The sequence below is a fragment of the Balaenoptera physalus genome (genome assembly GCF_965194825.1).
Source record: "Balaenoptera physalus genome assembly, chromosome: 6".
NCBI classification, from domain to species: domain Eukaryota; kingdom Metazoa; phylum Chordata; class Mammalia; order Artiodactyla; family Balaenopteridae; genus Balaenoptera; species Balaenoptera physalus.
In genome coordinates this window covers 19,511,576-19,531,914 of record NC_138885.1, presented here as the reverse complement: position 1 = coordinate 19,531,914, position 20,339 = coordinate 19,511,576, and the positions used below count along the sequence as shown (strand labels likewise).

The following is a 20,339-nucleotide window of genomic DNA, read 5'->3' as shown; positions in this document are numbered from 1 at the left end:
AAATTTCTCCCATTTGGAAAAAGGAAAAGGAAAATAATCTCTAACCAGATTAAAACTGATTCTGAATAATTGTCCTCAGGGTTTGATCTACTTAAATGATCAATCTGCATAAATCAACATCTGCCCTACTCTCAACTTCCTGAAGCTAAATCATTCCATAATTGTTGTTGTATGTGTGTGTGTGTGTGTGTGTGTGTGTGTGTGAATTAGCCAGATTATCATGTCAAATCACTCCTTAATTCCCAAGACAGCGCAGACACAACTGTAAAGTGACATATACACTCCATTTATATACTTTAAATACTTTATTAATAATGTATCTTTTTGGCAATTCCCTGGCTGTCCAGTGGTTAGGACCCCACGCTTTCACTGCAGGGGTTCGATCCCTGGTCAGGGAACTAAGATCCTGCCAAAAAAAAAAAAAAAAAGTATCTTCTTATCCTAGGTTAGCAAGGTGGTAGATTTTAATCCAACCATGTTAATAATCACATTAAATGTGATCAGTTTAAACAAACCAGTTAAAACACAGATTGTCAGAATTAATAAGAAATCAAGACCTAACTATGCTGTCTACCAGAAACCCACTTTAAATATAAAGACATCAATAAATTAAAAATAAAAGAATCGAAAAATATATGCTATGTAAACACCAACCATAAAAAAAGTTGGAGTAGCTATATTAAACAACGTAGGTTTCAGGCAAGGGGTATTATCAGGGATAATGAGGGATATTGCAAAAAGATAAAAGGGTTGACCATCCAGGAAGACATAATAGTTATAAATGTGTATGTATCTAGCCACAGAGCTTCAAAATAAATGAAGCAAAAACTGATAGAAATGAAGGGAGAAGTAGACAAATTTACAATAATAATTGGAGATTTTAACATTCTGAGTATTTAGTAGAGCAAGCAGATGGGCAGTAAGAATATAAACTCTGAATAACACTAGAGTGAATAACAGAGTGAATAACACTCTGAATCTTGACCTAATTGACATTTACAGAATATTCCACCCAGCAACCATTCTAGACCACACATTCTTTTCAAGTGCACATAAAAAATTCACCAATGTAGACCATATCTGAGGCCATAGAACAAACCTTAACAAAGTTAAGAAGAATAGAAATCATGAAAGTAGGCTCTTGGACCATTACAGAATTAAACTAGAAATCAATAGCAGAAAGGTATTTGAAAAATTCTTAAATATTTGGAAATTTAACACATTTCTGAATGACAAATGTATTAAAGAGGAAATCTCAATAGAAATTTAAAAATAATTTGAAATTAAATGAAAATCCAACATATAAAAATTTGTGGGATACAGCTAAGTCAGTACTTAGAGGAAATTTTATAGCATTGCATGCTTATATTAGAAAAGAAGAAAGCTCTCTAACTGGTAATCTAAACTTCTATTTTAAGAAATTAGAAAAGAAAAACAAAGTAAACCCAAAGAAAGCAGAAGGAAGGAAATAATAAATGAAAGAGCAGAAATTGATAAAACTGAAAACAGATAAACAATAGAAAAAATTTCATGAAACCCAAAGCTGATTCTTTGGGAGAAAACAGCAGCAACAAAAACAGTAAAATTGAATTGATAAACTATTAAGCAGACTGAGTAAGAAAAGAAAGAGAAGACAAATTAGAGTTCTTCAGATTTTCTGTAAATGTAAAATTATTTCAAATGATAATGTTTTAAAAGATATAGGGCTATTCTCTCGCCATAAAAGATGACTGTATTATATACTCAGTAAATATTTGCTGAAACAAATTGAACTAGATATCCTGGTAACATGGAGCAGAGATTAAGATCTGACAATAAATGATTCATTTGCCAATTTATGTTACCTCAAAGTTTAAGTGCTATCTGTAAACTGAGATTTTTGCCTGCAGTTTAGTTTGTGAAAGTCAATGTTTAGATTCCTTAAAATAATTTTTAAGTTATTTCATAAAAATATTAGAATTGTATATTTGAATTTTGGTTGTGATCTTTTTACCAGAAAATCTAGTCAAGAGTCTAACGTTAGTTGCGAGTGCACTTCAATAAATGAGTTTTGGTGTATCGTTTGAAGCTCAGTGCACTTTGTGAGCTTTGCCAAATTTTCCTTTGACCTGGGGCTGGATGGGTGTCTATTTTGGATGACTATCTAGGGAAAGTTCAATTCCAGTTCTATTCTATTACCTGGAATTTATATAGCTCTGACCTAGTAAATACCACTCTTTCATATTGCCTTTATACATTATAATTGCTTACATGGTTGTCATAGTCATGGCTATATTCATCATTAATTTACCCATCAAAGTGAAATTATTGCTTGCAAGGAATTCCATTCCCAGTGCCCACCAGGTCCTCCTGTACAGAACAGGTGCAGGCAAATATTACAAAACCCTGGTCCTGCGCAGTGTCTTTTTGTATTTGAGTTTTACTGAGAGAAGCACATGTTATTTGAACCTCTTCCTAGTGTGCCTAGCTTGAAGAATTTTTGAAGCTGGTCTGAACGTGTTTTGTTCCTCCCTGTGGGGTCTCTTTCTCTCACAACTTCTGTTCTCCCATCCCTCTGGGGGTTGCTTGTGTATGCATTTTTCTCTTCCTCAATTCACTCCCAAGCTTTATCATTTTACTTTTGGCTTTGGCTTTGTTCCTTCAAAAAGTTTGACAAGCCCTCCAGGGGTAAGAGCAAAATGATCCAGGAAGGTAGTGATTGAAAATAGATGTTAAATTCTCAGTATTGCTCTGCTAGATTAATTTGTGTTGAAGTTTTGGGCGATGAGGGAAAAAAAAAATCCCCTGTATTTTGAAAAGAAACAACCCGAGCTGTATATAATACAGTTTTGCCTTCGAAACGTTTGTTTCTACAACCTTAAGTGTAAATTTCCATACAAAGTTCTCCACTGGCAGTCTGTGAGTTAGTTTCACTTGTCTTTAGTTAGCTTTAATACACTCTCTAGCTAGACAAACAAAAGGTCGTTTGAGCCAACTACAGTCCTGGATTGATGGAAATCTAAAGACTCACGTAGATTCAGCTTTAATATGTCTTGCTCTGGTATTCAGAGTAATACCAGCTTTACGGGGAGAGGGTGAAGAGTTTGCGAGGCGGAAAGGCAGAAGGGAAGAAGGCGGTCAATAGGGAGGTGAAAGACACAGTGAAATGCCATTCTAACACTCTTTAGAATGTCCCACGTCACCCGAGACCCTTTAGATGAATGATTTTCAGTATGTTTTATATCGCAGCCCACAGTGAAGACATGCAAACACACACACATTCACAGGCAGATACATGAAACACAATTTCATAAAACAATATCTTTCCTTATACCTGACAAATGCTGATGTTTTCTGTTCTATGTCCTTGGAAATGGTTGGTCACAAATGACTAAGTTAATTTCATGACCCACTAGTATGTGGCAACCTGTGGTTTGCATAACACTGCTGTAGAGATCGTGACTATTCATTTCTGTGGATGAGTTCTCACATTTTCTTATTTTTCAGTAAATGTTGTCAGTCTTCTTTTTCTCATCTCAGGCAGTGGCCAGTACTATTTGTTAAATGGATCATGACTTCTGACCTAGTTAAAGGCTTGGAGATGTAAATAAAGGGAAGATTGAAACCCTGAAAGCCCAGGGCTTGAATGTCAGGAAAGTAAATTCACAGAGCAGACCTGTTGGGAACAAATGGGAGATTATGTGACAATGAAAAGAAATAGATAAAGAAAACCTGTTAATCACAGTCAGAATCTGAGAGTTTAACATAAGCAAAGCCCACATTCTGTTCAGTAAAATGCGTGAGTTTATAGATAAATATTCAGATTTCGTCCAATATCAGTACATTGTATAGAAGGAGATATTGGTAGCCCCTGCCTCAGTGGGAGAATAATGGACTCCGAGAATTTAATTGAATCCACCCATGGAACAACAGGGGTAAATGCTATTAAAGGTCAATGTCACTCCTGAGTAAGAGCCCCACCCCCATTCCAATCAAAAAAGCAATGCAGCTCTATTTTACATAATAGGGGGACTACTGACTGCTCAGCTCACTACCTTCTGGAGAAAGAACTTTCTATCATTCGTGGAAAAGGTACCTATGCTGAGTGGTTCTCCACTATGGGCTGCACATAGAATCGCAGGTGAGCTTTGTATAAGTACTGATTCAGATGAGCCATCAGGATGAATACAACTTAAATGAAAGGAAATAAATGCTGGCAAACACCAAAAAGGAAATCTGAGCTGAGGGCTCACAACTGACTATTGGATTTTGCCCTCCTTCCCACCCATTTCCACTCCAGCTGTTCTGAGAGACTTGGGAGGAAAAAGGTGTCAGACTTTCCAGCTGAAGCCCCGGGGAGTCCACACCCTTCCTACTCAAAGTGTGGTCCACACATCAGCTGTATCAGCATTACCTGGGAGCTGGTTAGAGAGGGTGGAGCAAATGACAGCAGCCCTGGCTGTTGCTAAGGGAAGAATGAAAGGACCCCTTGTGCTAGAGGCATGTTTTCAAATAGAGAGACTCAAGAAAGAGGGTAACTCCTATACTGTTGGTGGGAATGTAAATTGGTGCAGCCATTATGGAAAACAGTATGGAGGTTCCTCAAAAAACTAAAAATAGAGTTGCCATATGATCCAGCAATTCCACTCTTGGGCATATATCTGGACAAAACTCTAATTCAAAAAGATACCTGCACCCCTATGTTCATAGCAGCACTATTCACAATAGCCAAGATGTGGAAACCTAAATGTCCATCGACAGACAAATGGATACAGAAGATGTGGTACATATATACAATGGAATATTACTCAGCCATAAAAAAGAATGAAATAATGCCATTTGTAGCAACATGGGTGGACCTAGAGATTATCATACTAAGTGAAGTAAGTCAGACAAAGAAAGACAAATACCATATGATATCACTTATATGTAGAATCTAAAATATGACACAAATGAACTTATTTACAAAACTGAAACAGACTCAGAGATATAGAGAACAGACTTGTGGTCACCAAGGGAGGGGGGTGGGGAAGGGATGGATTGGGAGTTTGGGATTCGTAAATGCAAGCTGTTATATAGAGGATGGATAAACAACAAGGTCCAACTGTATAGCACAGGGAACTATATTCAATATCCTGTAATAAACCGTAATGGAAAAGAATATGAAAAAAAATAAAAAAAGAAGGTAAGACAGTTCCTTTTACTCATCCCTGTATGACTGAGGGGAAGAGAAAGTTGTCCAACATTTGGCTTTCTCAGATACTTACCCCTATAACACAACTGATAATGAAATTTCTGAATCACATGAAATGAAAATTCAGAGGGTTACTTGCTTCCTGTAATACAATGTAGGCACCATAAGATCAGGGAATTTTATCTATTTTATTCCCTGCTACATCCCCAATACCTGAAACATCTTCATTTCTCCTACCCCCATACAGACACACACTCTCATACACACAAGCAAGCTCTATATATTGGTTTGGTTGGGATAGGCTCTGTTGCAGTAACAAACAACAAACAACAAAGCTTCTCATTTATATGCAAGGTCGGTGTAGTTCAGTAGAGGAGTTCTGCTCATGGTGTTACCAAGGGACCCAGGCTGATGGAGACTTCATTTCAACCTATGCTTCTCAAGCACCATGGCAGAGGTAAATCAGCTTTGAAAGGCTTCAACCCAAAGTGACCTAATACTTTCACTCACATTTCTTTGGACAAAGCAAGTCACATGGCCACGCCAAACCTCAAGAGGGCAGGAGAGTGAGACCATATCATGCATCCAGAAGGAAGAAAAGGAGAAATATCTGGTGAACCACACTAATGACTACCAGGACTAAAGAAAGCTGAGGAATCAAGTTCTATGGAAACATACATGAGAGAATAATTACTTTTCCTAATGAGGAGAAATGACACAACTTCCAACACACTTCCAAATGTGGACCTGTTCAAAGAAATTGGAATTGTTTTTTACATAGACTCATATTAATTTCTTTTAAATAAATTTATTTATTTATTTATTTAATTTTGGCTGTGTTGGGTCTTTGTTGCTGCACGCGAGCTTTCTATAGCTGTGGTGCATGGGATTCTCTTGAGGTGGCCTCTCTTGTTGCAGAGCATGGGCTCTAGGAGTGCGGGCTTCAGTAGTTGTGGCTTGCGGGCTCTAGAGTGCAGGCTCAGTAGTTGTGGCGCACGGGCTTAGTTGCTCCGCGACATGTGGGATCTTCCCAGACCAGGGCTCGAACCCATGTCCCCGGCACTGGCAGGCAGATTCTTAACCACCGCGTCATCAGGGAAGTCCTTAATTTCTTAATGCAAGAAAATATTCTCCACTTCTGAAATAAATCATATATTTCTCTGCTCTTTTTCTCATTTTATTCTCCCCGAATGGAATGTTCCCCTTCCTCATTTCTTCAGGCATTTGATGGATTCTTGTGATATCAGTATAGAAATGTGGGCTGGAGCCTGTAATGTTAGGTAGATTCATAGCTGATGAATGATTTGAGGTTGTTTGGATGAAGATCTTCAGTAGTCTGCCAAGGTTTTCTCTCTCCTTTGACAATTTTTATCATGGATCTGGATTAAGACATGGAAGGCATAATATACCATATTTTCAGATGACATGACATTGGCGGGGGCGGGGGGGAGAGGCTAAGTCATGTTGGCTAAAAAGAATCAGAATCCAAAAAGATGTTGTAACAGAAATATAGGGAAAACCACAGGATGAACTTAACAATAGGCAAATGAAATCCTTACTTCCAAGTAAAAAAAAAAAAGGACAATTACATAAATACATATTTACATATCACTTTGTTCCAATACAGAGGTATGGTAATCTTTGAAAATATATGGAATTAAATAAGGTCATCTAAATTAAAAGTAGATGAGATAGAATAAAGAAAACAAAAGTTGGGGCAAAGAAGGAGCCAAGAAAGGAGGTTAAAATTCCCTATCATGATGATGTACGAGGTATGGGAAAATGTATAAAAACAGGATTGATAGATACAGTGTTCAGGGTGACTGTGGACAAAACAGCATTCGACATGACTCAGGATGGAGTCAGGACAGGCCTGACAAGAAGAGGTCAGCTTATGTGTCAATTCTGATCGATTGGTAGGTGGATTCTTGGAGCAGTGTGTGAGGAGGGCTTCTGAGACTGGGTCTAGCAGCAACAGATTTGGTCATATAGCGGTCGTTAGTGGAAATGGGGTGGAACAGCTTTTGTATTGGGTATTTGACAATCCCAGGCCAAATGCCCCCATTTGGTGCTAGAAAATGTATACAATCAGGGAGACAGATGTCAAAGCAAAATGGTCAGGAGTGAGGAAAATAGCTAGGGTTTAGTTAAGTGGTAGGTCCGGTGGCGGGCTCATTCAACACCAATGCCAACTCTCTCTCAGTGCATGGAAACTACTTGGGCCACCTATTACAGGACCTGAAGCCTCCTTCATAAATGTGGAGGGATTTTGGTGGATGCTAGGATGTATTCGCAACATTTGGCTTGGGAAAGGCAGACCCTGATACACAAGTCTTCCACTTTGGAATTCCTCGCACCATCAGAGAGTATTTATTACGCTGCCTTCTGCTTCCATTTTCCATCCTGGAGTCCCTAGTCCCCCATCTATGCTATCACGGGTGTTGTTCAAGACAGAGCAGGGATGGTCTTTTCTGATAATTGCCAAGTCACAGCTCCCTACTTTCCACCTGCAACTGTCACCCCAGGAGTGCAAAAGAGGGAAAGGTTCCTGTACTGTGAGTTCTGAGTTTAACTTACACAGGTTCTGGGAAGGTGGTTTCTGTCCCCAGAATGGAGAACTTGGAGAGAGATTTACATGGAGTAGATAGCATGGGATGAAGGTGTACCAATTAGCTTTTGCTACATAAGATGTCACCAAAGTCCAATATCTTAATAACTTTTCTTATTTCTCATGATTCTGTGGGTTGACTGGCCATTTCTTCTGGTCAGCTGATTTCTGCTGTCTGCTGGTGGCTTAACTGTGACTGAGTAGGCTACGACCAACTCTCTCACCTGTCTCGTTGTTGGCTTTATATCATTTGGGTGAGAAATGGCCATGCAGTGTTCCCAAGAGCAAGAGAGAGCAAGTCGCAATGCACAAGCACTTTGCAAGTCTTTGCTTGTATCACATTTACTGTTGTACCATTGGCCAAAGCAAGTCACGATGACTACACCTGAATCCAAGAGATAAGTATGTATTCTCTACCATTGGATTCAAGAGGGGAAATATCGATTCCACCACTCCCCCTTAAAAGGACCTGCTAAGTCACATTGCAAAGAGGTGTGTGTGTAGGTATGGGAGGTCTTTGTGGCCATTTTTGCAGCCTGCCACAGAAGAGGGCACCTGCTTATCCATGTTGAGCAACAAAATCAATCCTTGCAGATTGTCCTCCCATCCCTGTGTTTTAAAACTGGAACTGGAATCCCACTGTCCCATTGGAACGCTTTCAAAGATGTTGGAAATTTTGTCCTCAACATTCAACTTTAAAATGACCTTTAAAAATACAACCCATTGGTAATTTGAGTTTTACCTGTCTTGTTGGCTGAAATGGAGTTGCAGAAATGGGCTAGTGCCTTTCTTTAAAAAAAAAAACATTCTGTATTCTGACGGTGCAGATGGACATATCTGAGGTGGACACAGGTGATAACCTCCTGATTTGAGTTTGAAGTTTGCCCTGTTTCATTTTTGGCTGGTTATAGTCAGAGCTGCTATTTTCATTGTAGAGCCAAATGATTATTTATATTTCTCTTGGATCATTCTTTATATACCATTAGCAATGACACGCTAAGCACAAGGGACTGAATATTTACATCCAAAATTCTGAAGTGAATATTCTGTCTTTGGCAGATACAATTGCTCAGGGCTGTAAGGCCCAGTAATAAAGAACCATAAGTCACTTAGGGATTGTACATTGCTGCAGCGATGACTTCCAAGACGCTGAAGCTCGAAATCTCCCCGCTTCTCACTCTCACTCTGCGTCTGAGTGTGACTGAGGGTTGCTTGGGTGTTGTTTGTTAAAGAAACCTGGAAGATGACGAAGAAAACTTTTTTTTGATTTTTCCTAATGGCTAACCCCTCAGAGTTGTTTTTATAAATGGAGTATTGTTATAACGTACAGCATGGCAGGATTAAGGGTGTAACGCAAAAAGTGTTTCTTAGGTATTTAGGGAGGTTCTGAACTTGAGGTTACTCTGATGATCCAGGGAGCAAAAGGCATGTTCCTTGGCCTCAGTCAGCTTATCTACTAATCAGGTTGCAAGAGAGGAGCATACGTAATTCTAACAGTGGACAGAATATTCTGAGTCCCAAAAAGAATGCAAAGAAGGGAATATAGTTCAAAGGAAGGAAGGAGCAATATTGTTCAACTTACATTCATAGCAATGATGACATGGCATTTAATCATTGATTTCCTTGTCCCCTTGAAGGCAGAAGCTAAGGCTTCCCTGGGTTTTATCATCTCTATTGCCTTTCAAAGTGCCTGCCACCCAGTAGAATAGATGTTGATGAATGTATGCAAAATGAATAAATGGATGAATGCATTGATTCTCTTAGCAGGAGGAAGGAGAGCTTTGGGTATGTGCAAAAATTTGCAAGGTGCTGAGAAAAACTGGCAGACACCAGTGGATTTGGGAGAGAAAGCATTTGTGGTGGAGGGCACAGACTGAGCAAAGATTTGGAACGGGGAACGTGTAAGACATCTAGGAGAAAAAATAATCCAGTTTAGCTGCAGTGTGGAGGGTACATTTAATCCTAGACCTTCCTGGGTAAAACTGAGGTGTGCATAAAGCCATGAAATGTGCCTCTTTGCTCCTTTCGTCTTCTCCTTAAGGAATAAGCATTAACCCATCCATTCTGTCCTTGATTCCAACTGGAGATTTGGGCAGAGTAAGGCAGAGCAGTAACGGGGAGAAGAAGAGCCAGCAATGACATCAATAGTTCCTGAGCCCCTAGGCAGCGACCACCATCATCATCATAATAATGGCAATAATGGCTCCAAACTTATGAGCTCACACTAGCTTTCAGGCACTAACTAAGTTTTCAGTGCTAACTACGTACCATGACCATCTTATTTTATTCTTCCAATAGACCTAATTCTTGCTTTGACAAAGAAAGCAACACTTCTACATGAGATATTTGAATATATAAGGTAGTCACTTTTTTTTAAAGCCTAATTGTATCTTCCCTTTATAGTTCCCAGTAACTTTTGTATATTATTTGTTCTTATTAAATTCATACTGATAGCATATATTACTTTTTAATGATAGAAAGGAGGCAGTTCAGCATAATGGCTAAGAACATGGACTCTGCAGTTTTACTGTCTAGATTAAAACTCTCGCTTTGGCACTTTCTGTGTCTGTGACTGTGGACAGGAAATGTATCCTCTCTGTACCTCAGTCTCCTAATCTGTAAAGTGTACATAATAATAGAAGAACCTACTTCATAGCATTGTTATGAGAATTAACTGAATTGTTATTTGCAAAAGGCTTAAGGAGGACTCTATAATTGCTGGCTATTATAACTGTTACAATGTCCATTTTACAAATGGGGAAACCAAGACACACAAAGGCAAAGAAATTTGCCCTCCACCACAGTTAGCAAGCAGTGGGGCCCAGCATACTGACTTCAGGGTACCACCTCTATGCCACGAAGGAACCAACCCTCTCATGGGTCTTTGATTGTCCATCAGAGTTGCATCTTTGGGTTCGTCTCAGTGGACTAACCCAAGCAAATAATCTTAATAATAGAACTTAATAATAGAACTTTCTGTTTCTTTTTGTTGGAAGGGTTTTTAAGCTGACTGCTAATACTAGAAAGGGCACCAACCTCTGCTCTGCTAAGTGCTGTTGATTGCTTTCTCTGCACATGTCACAGTAGTCAGGGATTCAAAGAAGTATATGGCAACACTGTTTAGCTCAAAGAGTTTACAAGCAATTATAAATAAACAGATGAAATGTATGCATGAGAAAATCCCAGCATAAGGCATGTTTTGCTCCTATTTGCCACTTATCATAGACCAAGAGAAAGCAATCCCTACTTCACTATGGGCTGAAGTGATTGGGAATGGAGACTTCTTTGGGGAGATAGGAGTTACCTTGTGTTTTGGAAGATTCAGCCGAGGAGAATAATATCCCTGTGACACAGGTAGATGTGGGAGGGGATGGTGTGTGTGTGTGTGTGTGTGTGTGTGTGTGTGTGTGTGTGTGTGTGTGTTCAAAGTGTTGCAGGAAGAATACGAAGAGCAGGTCCGGAGGACAAGAGAGATGGTGGGCAGATTGGGGTGAGGAACCAAAACAAGGAAACAAACTGTAGCCTGAGGACCAACCTGTAAGTTGAAAGGAAGTATGAAATTGTGGTTGTGGGTCTGAATGAACCCCACTGCTTCATCTGACACTTCAGAGCACAGGTACTTTAATATTTCAATCTTGCTTTTTTTTTCCCTAAATGAATATAATTTTTACACAGGTTAACTGAACCAGGAACTTTACAATGTTTGCGACAAAAGCTTTATATTTTTTATCTCCCCATTGTTCATTACCAAGGTGTCTATCAATATAAAATCAGAATGTGTATTTCGTCAGTGTTCTTCTAAAGGCGAAGAGTAAAGGAACTCAACCCTAGAAGAATATCCTCTAATTACTATTGCACTATTTTGATCTTAAGCTTTGAAGTAAATGGCTTCTCTTTTGTTCATTTATTGATTTCGTCTTTGACAGTTTTTGTGTTCCCATATATCACGATTTTGCACACATCTTGCCAGATCTCTCTACTTGATTGCTATTATAAATTTTACCTTCTTTTCTTACATGGTTAAGCTATTTTTTTGAGTTAAAACACATGAATAAGTAATAAATAATTACATTATTGATCTCTTCTAGACATCTTTGCTGGATGTGAAACTGCCATTTCCTAAACTTTGCATATTTGTGTAGTAAAAAATTAGCTCTAGCTTTACTGAGCTTGTATTAAAATTTTTTTTGATGACATTCCCCTGTCTTCTTTCCTTAAATGCCTTTCCTATAATTTAATGAAAAAAGGACAAAAGTAGAACGGAGGGAAGACATTGAAGAATGGCAATGGGGAGGGTAAGAAAAATGCTCTTTAAATACAGTGACTGTGAAAGATTAACTTTTTCAAGCACAACCATACTTATAAAAGTTATTGTTTTTTTGCTGCTTTTTAAAACATAGGATATAATTTCTCCTTGAAATGATTCTTAAGGCTATTAAGTAATTATAGGTGCCCTTATCATTAAGTCATTTTAAAGGTTTATCACACTGGTTAAGTCTGGTGAGCAAACTGGTTTGTGAGCCCATGTGTTTTCTGGTTTCCTCCAAATGTGGTTGGAATTCAGTAACACTCAGTTTGGAAGTCCTATAGAACAATTCGATGATGTTATTTACCATTACAGGTATTTACCATTACAAGGCCTTTCTTAGCAACTGATTTTGCTCATGCAGCTAATGTCATTAGGGGCCTCAATGCATGATTATAATATCTTTAAGTCCAGAGTACTTGAGGTTTGTGAGTAAGAATGCCGCAGTTGTCTTCATGTTAGTAGCTTTAGCCCAGGTATGATAATGGACGAGAGGAGGAATTAACATGAATTAGGGTCCACTGATAAACTGGACATTTTCACATTTTATGGTCTATGTAGTCCTTACAAAGTCATATTGTCATCCCTCCTTTGAGATGAAGACTCTGAGACTCAGAGAGGTTAAGTCACCTACCCAAGGTCACGCAGGTAGTCAATGGCAGAGCAGAGGTTGACCTTAGATGAGTCTATCTGTGAGGACTGCCATCTTTCCAGGGGGACCTGTTGCCTCTGCCTGAATAGGAGGAGTTTCTTTTTATAAGAAAGAAGTATGTAATGCAGAGATGGGTTTGGGCATCTGGTCAACCTGGAAACAAGGCTTGAGAGAAGCTGAGGTCCAGAATCCTTCCCTTCTCTCCTCCTCCTCCCTGTGTGGCCACCTCCAGGTCTATCCTTTTCCTTCACCTAAGCCCTGGTCTCTGGGGAGGATTAACATGATAGTGAATAGCCAAGGTAAATTCCTTAGGCAACAAATACCCATGAGAAAATCGATAATTCCAAGACAACAAACACCAGTTTGTTTTTGAAGGTACTGAGCCTTGGCAGAAAAATGTCAGTTTGCACAGCATGCTATAGGAAAACGTCTTTCTGGGCAAAATAAAAACAAAAGCAAAATTTAACACTATGCTATGAAACTGGGCATCTGTATAGACCTACGTGGGGGGATGTGGAAAAAGACACCCCTGACTGTTGAAGAAAGTAGGAGAAGACCAGGCAGGGCAATAAAGTGAGGCCAGATGAAGCGGGGCTCTGTGCACAACTGCTCTACCCCTAAAGGCCGCCAGGAGGGGCAGGATGGGCAGTGGTTTAGGAATGAGACTGCCTTGTTCGAATCACAGCTTCCCCACTTCCATCATTTCAAGTGAAGACAACTGTGTCTCAGTCCTTCCACCTGTGATGTGGGAGCAACGATGGCGTCTCCCTCTGCAGGACTATACTACGGGAGTATAGTACATATTGGGTTGGCCAAAAAGTTCGTTCGTCTTTTTTCCGTAAGGTGATATGGAAAATCCCGAACGAACTTTTTGGGCAACCCAATACTTGGAATGAGACCGGTTACATAGAAAGCACTACGGGTGGATTGGCTCTCAAACACGCTATTGAATTGCCTTCTCATATAGTCAGTCAATGAAACCCTGAAAGATACAAGATCTCATTGTGACGCTACACGTGACAAAAATTACCCCCCAAAATGCCTTTCTAGACCCCCACAGCAATGATTTTGCTTCCCATTCACTACTCTGATGAGTTCTTCAATGGGCAAGATAAAATGGAAATTGACATTATATATTTGTTTGCAGTACCCGCCGTCATATGCGGTCCAGCGTCTGTGGCTTACCAAAATACTGGTCGATTGTTGGTTCACCCCTCCGCTTCTGGCAATTCTTTCACTATTAGTGCTTTAATGGGGCAGTCAGTGAAGACAAATACAATTCAGCGTATTTCTCTCTCCTCCCTCACTGTCTCTCCCTCCCCGCTATAAATCGTTATCTCTTCCCTGGATAAACAACATCTGAATTCCCTGGTGCCCAACAGCTCAAAGGTTGTCTCCTCCAGCTCTGAATCTGGAGTCTGGTGTCTGAATGGCCAGCAAGATTTATTTTCCCTAGTGGTGGGAGCCGATCTATTTTCCCAAGGCAAACCCCCATTCAACAAAGGAATAAATACCCGGAGCGGAATCATTTGCATAAAATAAGTGAATCCCATCAATAAACCCCATCTATTTTGTTATCAGAGAGCTGGCCCTGTGCTAGCCCTGCCCATCAGCAGACGGCCCTTCTGACCTTTCTGACTTCACCTCACCAGCAGCCTAGCTACCCAAATCAATGTCGTGGCTTCACACCCAGGAGCTTTGATGCCCTTACGCACCGGACTTGTGGGGATAAGGAGGCCCCATTAGAGGCACTGCCTCAACCAGCTTGAGCTTCCTGCTTGCTTATTGTTTTGCTTAGAGTTGGCAGGGAGGGTGGTTTCAGGAAAGCATAAAGAAAGCTGGGTTTACATCTTGGCTTTGCTGATTTGGGGCGGTGACAATGTGAGCAAAAGTTTTAACACATTTGAGCTTCAGTTCATGGATCTGTAAAATGAAGAGAAATACTATTTAACCGATAACATTTTGTGAGGCAATGGGAGTTGTGTTTAGCATAATACCTGCCACCTAGCAGGTGCTGGTCGAATGTTTCCTACCTTGTTTTTCTCCTTCCTGTCCTCCTTTTCCCCTCCCTTCCTTCTTTTTTTTCCTCCCTCCCTTCTCTTTCTTCCTCACATACAATTTTCAGTTTGCCTGGGGCTTCTTGTGTGCTTTTAAGTGATAGCTTCTGGGGTAATCGTCACTTTCAGGGCCTGAGATATGGCTCCTGAAGCCTGAACATCAACCTAAGCCTGGCCCAGCAGCCTTCAGCCTCCCTTCCCAGCCATGGGACACTCCCCAACAGAGTGTCATTCGCCCCGGTCTCTAGGTCTGGTCTTTCTCCAAAACTTAATGATCAATTTACCTCACCCCTAAGACTACTCTTATCTCTTCAGCAAAATTGCCAGCAAGCAATGAAGTTCGGTCTGTTCAGTAGATGCTCAAAAAAATGCTTGATAAATCGGACCTATGATAGCCAAGCTACAGGAGCTCATGGAGTATGAGATACAGATTCTGGGCACCAGGTGTTTTGGAATCACGTTAATTGAATATGTCAAGAAGCCTGGTTTCTGGAAAGACAGCTTGGTGTCAGGTTAAGAGCTCGGGCTCTAGAATCATATTGTCTCTTCTTGGTGTCCTCCAACAAATTTCTTAATCTCTCTAACTTGAATTTTCCCATCTGCTAGTAGGTGATAGTAAGGTGGTTTGTGAGTAGATAAGAAATGGCCTCCAAAGCACTTAGCAGAGTGGGTTGCATAGTAGGAGAAACAAACAATGGCTAGTCCTGAGATAGTCTGGAAAACACCTGTTATGGGCTGAATTGTGCCCCCCAAATTTATATATTGAAGTCTTAATCCCTTCTACCTCAGCCGGTGACTGTAGTTAGGTATAGAGTTTTCAAAGAGGTGATTAAGTTAAAACGAGGCAATTAGAGTGAGCCCTAATCCAGTATGACTTGTGTCCTTATAAGAAGAGGAGATTAGAACACAGACACCTACAGAGGAAACACCATGTGAAGGCACAGGGAGAAGACAGCCATCTGCCAGCCAAGGAGAGGGGGGGTCTCAGAAGAAACCAACCCTGCCGACACCTTGATCTTGGACTTGTAGCTTCCAGAACTGTGCGAAAATATATTTCTATTATTTAAGCCCCCCAGTCTGTGGCATGTCATTATAGCATCCCTAGTACCACCCCGTGCCAGGACTGTTTCCCCCCAGCCTTGTGATCCTGAGAAGAACCTCACACTCAGCCCGGACTCCATCAATGATGATGGGATTGAATTTAACAGACTGAATGCTTTGTTCTTCCCTTTCCTCCTGGGTTTTCACTCCCAGTGAATAACATCCCCAAGCCATAGGCTGGCCATGTTTCAGACCAAGTTCCTGCTTTGCATGTGGAAGCCCCTTCTGAGCATCTTTTAAACAGCAGTATCTTAATCCACTTGCTGTTTGCCTTGATTTGCCCCTTTATTTCCTGATGAACCAAGGGACCTGAGCTTTGATTGTTTTTTTTCAACCATTTGGCCATCTGCCTTGTGTGAGTTTCTGGTTTGCCAGAAATGTGGACCTAAGTGCTCCATCCGTGTTCTTGGATTCTGACCCACTGCCCATTTGACCTAGGCTTGTCATGTGGGCCCTGAGTACTTTCCAAGCTTCAGTGGCTCCAGTGCCTCTATAATTGAGGAATGGGAAGAGCGTGGACATTCTAACATTAATCTGGGTGGCGGGAGTAGTTAGTATAGCTGTGTCATGCTACCCATGGACACATGAGGAAATTGAGGCCCATTCAGGGCCAGCGCCTGCAAAGTGATGCATCACACATTTGGTTTGTTTCTCTGTAGCACCAAGACCTTCCTCTTCCTGCAGAGAACCTTTCACTTTGCCTTCCTGGCTCTGACCCTTGACTTTTCTATGACCTCCACAACCTACCAGATCATTCTAATAATTGTTCTGCATTCCCAAAACATAGTTTCTTGCTTTGTGTCCATGTCCCAACATAGGCCTCTACATGGCTCCATAAAGATCAGCTGTAGTCCAAGGAATCTCTGACCTTGAAGGCTATACCAAAGAGTGTGGATAAAGAAGGGCAGCAGGAGCTGACAAACTCTGGAAAGGAGTTCAAACAGATTTGCTTTGCTATTCCTTGGACACTGAGCTTCTCAAACCTGCCTCTAGTAGTAAGATTATCAGGATACATACTAAAGCTCTATAAATGGCAGAGAGGAATTTATGTCACGAGATCTAAAAATTCCTAGGTGACCCTGTTCTATGATGACTATGCCATGTGTCTTGCGTGAGATCAGATTTCTTTACAGACGCAGCATGGTCAGTGCATGAAAGTGGTTCATAAGAGGAAGGCAAGGAGTTAGAATGTGAGCACTTGAAATAAATCTGGAGGCAGACTAGATCCAGGAAAAGCAGACTAGATCCAGGAAAATATCTAGGAGTCAGTGGGCAAGTCAGAATGGGGAACCACTTGGGTGGTCCAACATAGGAACAGGCATAGCAAAAGGAAGTGTATGACTTAGACACATTGTTTTATGGACTTTCTGGGAAGTCATTAATTGTTTCTTGCCTCAGTAATCCTTTTTTAAAAAAATAATAGTTTGGACCAGTTGCTGTCTAAATTCTATTCTATTTCTCCAACACTAATCTGTTTTATTTGTTAAGTACCAGTGTCAGAGCACATTAGCAGTACAGCTAACAAGATGTAAGATACCAGCAATATTAAGTATTTGACATCTGAGACCAACTTCTTTTCTGGAAAAAAATTCTTTTTGTGTGGTTTTTGCTAAGGCTAGAGCAGGCCAAAATCCAGGTGTAAAGGCTGGTCTTGGAGAATAGACCTTTGAGAGCAGAGGGTGACCCATGGGTACTCATTTCACATCTCTAGTAACTTGTGAGCTATTTGGCCTCATGGCAGTGGGTCAGCAGTGCCTTTGAGGCTTTGGCACTGAATTTGACTTTGTCAAACCATGAATAAAGGCTCCAGGAGAATTTTAAAATAGATGATGGAGGACTTCCCTGGTGGCTCAGTGGTTAAGAATCCGCCTGCCAATGCAGGGAACATGGGTTTGAACCCTGGTCCAGGAGGATCCCACATGCCGCGGAGCAACTAAGCCCATGCGCCACAACTACTGAGCCTGCACTCTAGAGCCCACGAGCCACAACTACTGAGCCCATGCACCACATCTACTGAAGCCCGCACGCTCTAGCACCTGTGCTCTGCAACAAAAGAAGCCACCGCAATGAGAAGCCCACACACCACAACGAAGAGTAGCCCCCGCTCGCCGCAACTAGAGAAAGCCTATGTGCAGCAATGAAGACCCAACTCAGACAAAAAAAATTAAAAAATAGACGATGGCTACACATGGAGTTTTCTGCCCATAGAATGACACAGTGGAGGGGCTGACTATATGGGAAACAAATAAAATCTCTCTGAACCAGTACAGTGAAGTGTGATCACACAACAAACTGTGAACCATCAGTTCAGGGCGAACCAGTTAGAACCTCCCAGATCACTCTCACTGCCCTGTGTTTACTGGAGAGATTCTTCTTCCTAGGTCACCCTCGTCAATCCTTGCAGTTGCTTCAAAATCTAAGTTAGAACATTGGGCAAGACCAAAGTGGGTTGTCACCTATACCCTCAATATAATATTCCCAGCACTTTTCAACTTCGACTGTGTGTTGAATCAGATTTATGCTGTCTTTCTCAGGACCAGGTACATAATTTGCTGAGCCCACGGCACAATGAAAATACAGTGTTCCTGGTTCAAAAGTGAAGAAATTCAAGATGGTGCCAGGACAGGATTAATCCAAGCACAGGTCTCTTTTAAACACTGGGCTCCGTGCAATTGTACAGGCTGGATGTCTGTGGAGTCAACACTCATCCTGTCTTCCAGTCTCCTGTTCCTGGAAAGAAGCCTGTTCACGTAGGGTGCTGGTTTTCATCTCTGAGCTGTTGGACAAATGCACCCAAGCAACTTACATACACCATTCTTTCTCTTGTACTGCCTTGTTGGGGACCCCAGACAATTTTAGTGAAGCGAGGAAAAGGCAGCAGAACAAATTTGACGATGTTTTCTGGCTCACATTTTCCATGGAGAGGCACCCTCAGGGTGCCAAGATCTTCCTACATACTCTGACTCTAAACCAGGGGTTCTTAATGAGGTATGAAAATCAGGATTACTTGAGATGATTCTTCAAAATACACTTCTCAGGGATTCTAAATCTGTCAACGCAATCCACATAAGGTATTGAAAAGGCTTCTGAGCAAAATATTGGTAAAGAACTACTTGAAAATGATTCCGTTTATTTGTTATTTTTGAGGCATATATGCATATATATCTATATATTCCCCCTACCCCCTTGATGTTAGAATCTGTTGAAACTGACAGTTTTATTTTATTTTTTTCAGAGTGCTTTAACCTTCACTTTGGCTTATAGATTCTGGGTGGTGATGATTATCCACTTTGACTCAGAGCAGATTTATTTGTGACTGGCTTTAGTGGAGGCCATAAACGAATTATTGCAACCAACCAAGAAAAAAATAAAAGAAACGAGGAAATGCCACAAGTATTGGCAATATTTACTGCAGCGTATGGCTAATGCGTAAAGAGGTAACAGAACGATGTATCTCAGGGGATCCTTCAAAAGGAAAATTACTTAAATTAACTTCTCAGGCAAACCAAATTATGCATAATGCCCCCTCCTGTAATGCTATACAAAGTCAATGTTTGTGAAGAGTAGAACCGGGGGCTATCAATCAAGCCTTTCATAGGAATGGTTGTGTCTGCAGGGATTTTTTTTTTTTCCCCTTCGCATTTTTGGCTTTTAGATGAATGAAGAATTTTTTCTCAGGAAATTATTAATTACTCCTTCTTGCCTATCGAATTGAGTTCACTGTAGTTATGTAGGAGTCAATGGTATTCAAACTGCAGCTTTTGATGAAGTAATCGGCTGCTTCTGGGGCCTCTTTCAGCTGCCCTGGGCGTGCTTCACATGTAAACGACTGCCAAATGGATTCTTTCGACATTCCAGCCAATTAAAATACATTTAAAGTGCAGCTGGTGGAGAGGCAAGCCGGGCGTTTGTGCAGAGAACTTCAGGGCAGAGAGACAGAAAACAAACTTGGGGGAACCCAGCTCGGGCAGCCCAGCCAGGCATTGCGGGGCAGTGGAGAAAGTCCCTTAAAGAGGCTATCTTTAGCTCCTGTCAGCATCAAAGATGACACTTTGAGCACCACCTTAAAAGACACAAAAGAGGGAAGCATGTTTGTTAGGGTGTCAGTTTTCTCCCCTTGCCTCTTGAAACTGTGTTGGCTGGTTGCCCAACGCGGTGCTGCATACACAGAACACAGCGGTGTTTGTTAAACCCGGGCTGGGGCAGCCAGTGATTAAAACTCTTGAAGGAAGATCCGAAAACCCCAGGAACTCTCCTCAATAGCCTTAGAACATTGACCGAATGAAAGAGAAAGCACTGAGTGGGCTAAAGTGAAAACGTTCACCGTCCCTGTCTGCTATGCCTTTTCGGTAAGGACAGAATTTTCTTTTCTCTCTCTCTCTCTTTTTTTTTTTCTCTAATGTTTCTGTCGGTGTGGAGGCGAGAGAGAGCTTCCAATATGC

The 20,339-nt window shown here is 41.0% G+C and overlaps 1 protein-coding gene across 2 annotated transcripts in view; it reads left to right on the top strand.

Annotated features, from left to right (window-relative positions):
- Positions 1 to 20,339, top strand: part of NCKAP5 (NCK associated protein 5) — a 1,104,646-nt gene that overhangs the window by 38,063 nt on the left and 1,046,244 nt on the right. Inside the window, exon 1 of one of the 2 annotated variants that reach the window (XM_082465761.1) lies at positions 6,163 to 20,246. The exons of the other annotated variant lie outside the window; for it this stretch is intronic. The gene's annotated coding sequence lies outside the window, so the exon portion shown is untranslated. Of the gene's footprint in view, positions 1 to 6,162; positions 20,247 to 20,339 lie in introns of those variants that run through there. 2 annotated transcript variants of the gene reach the window in all.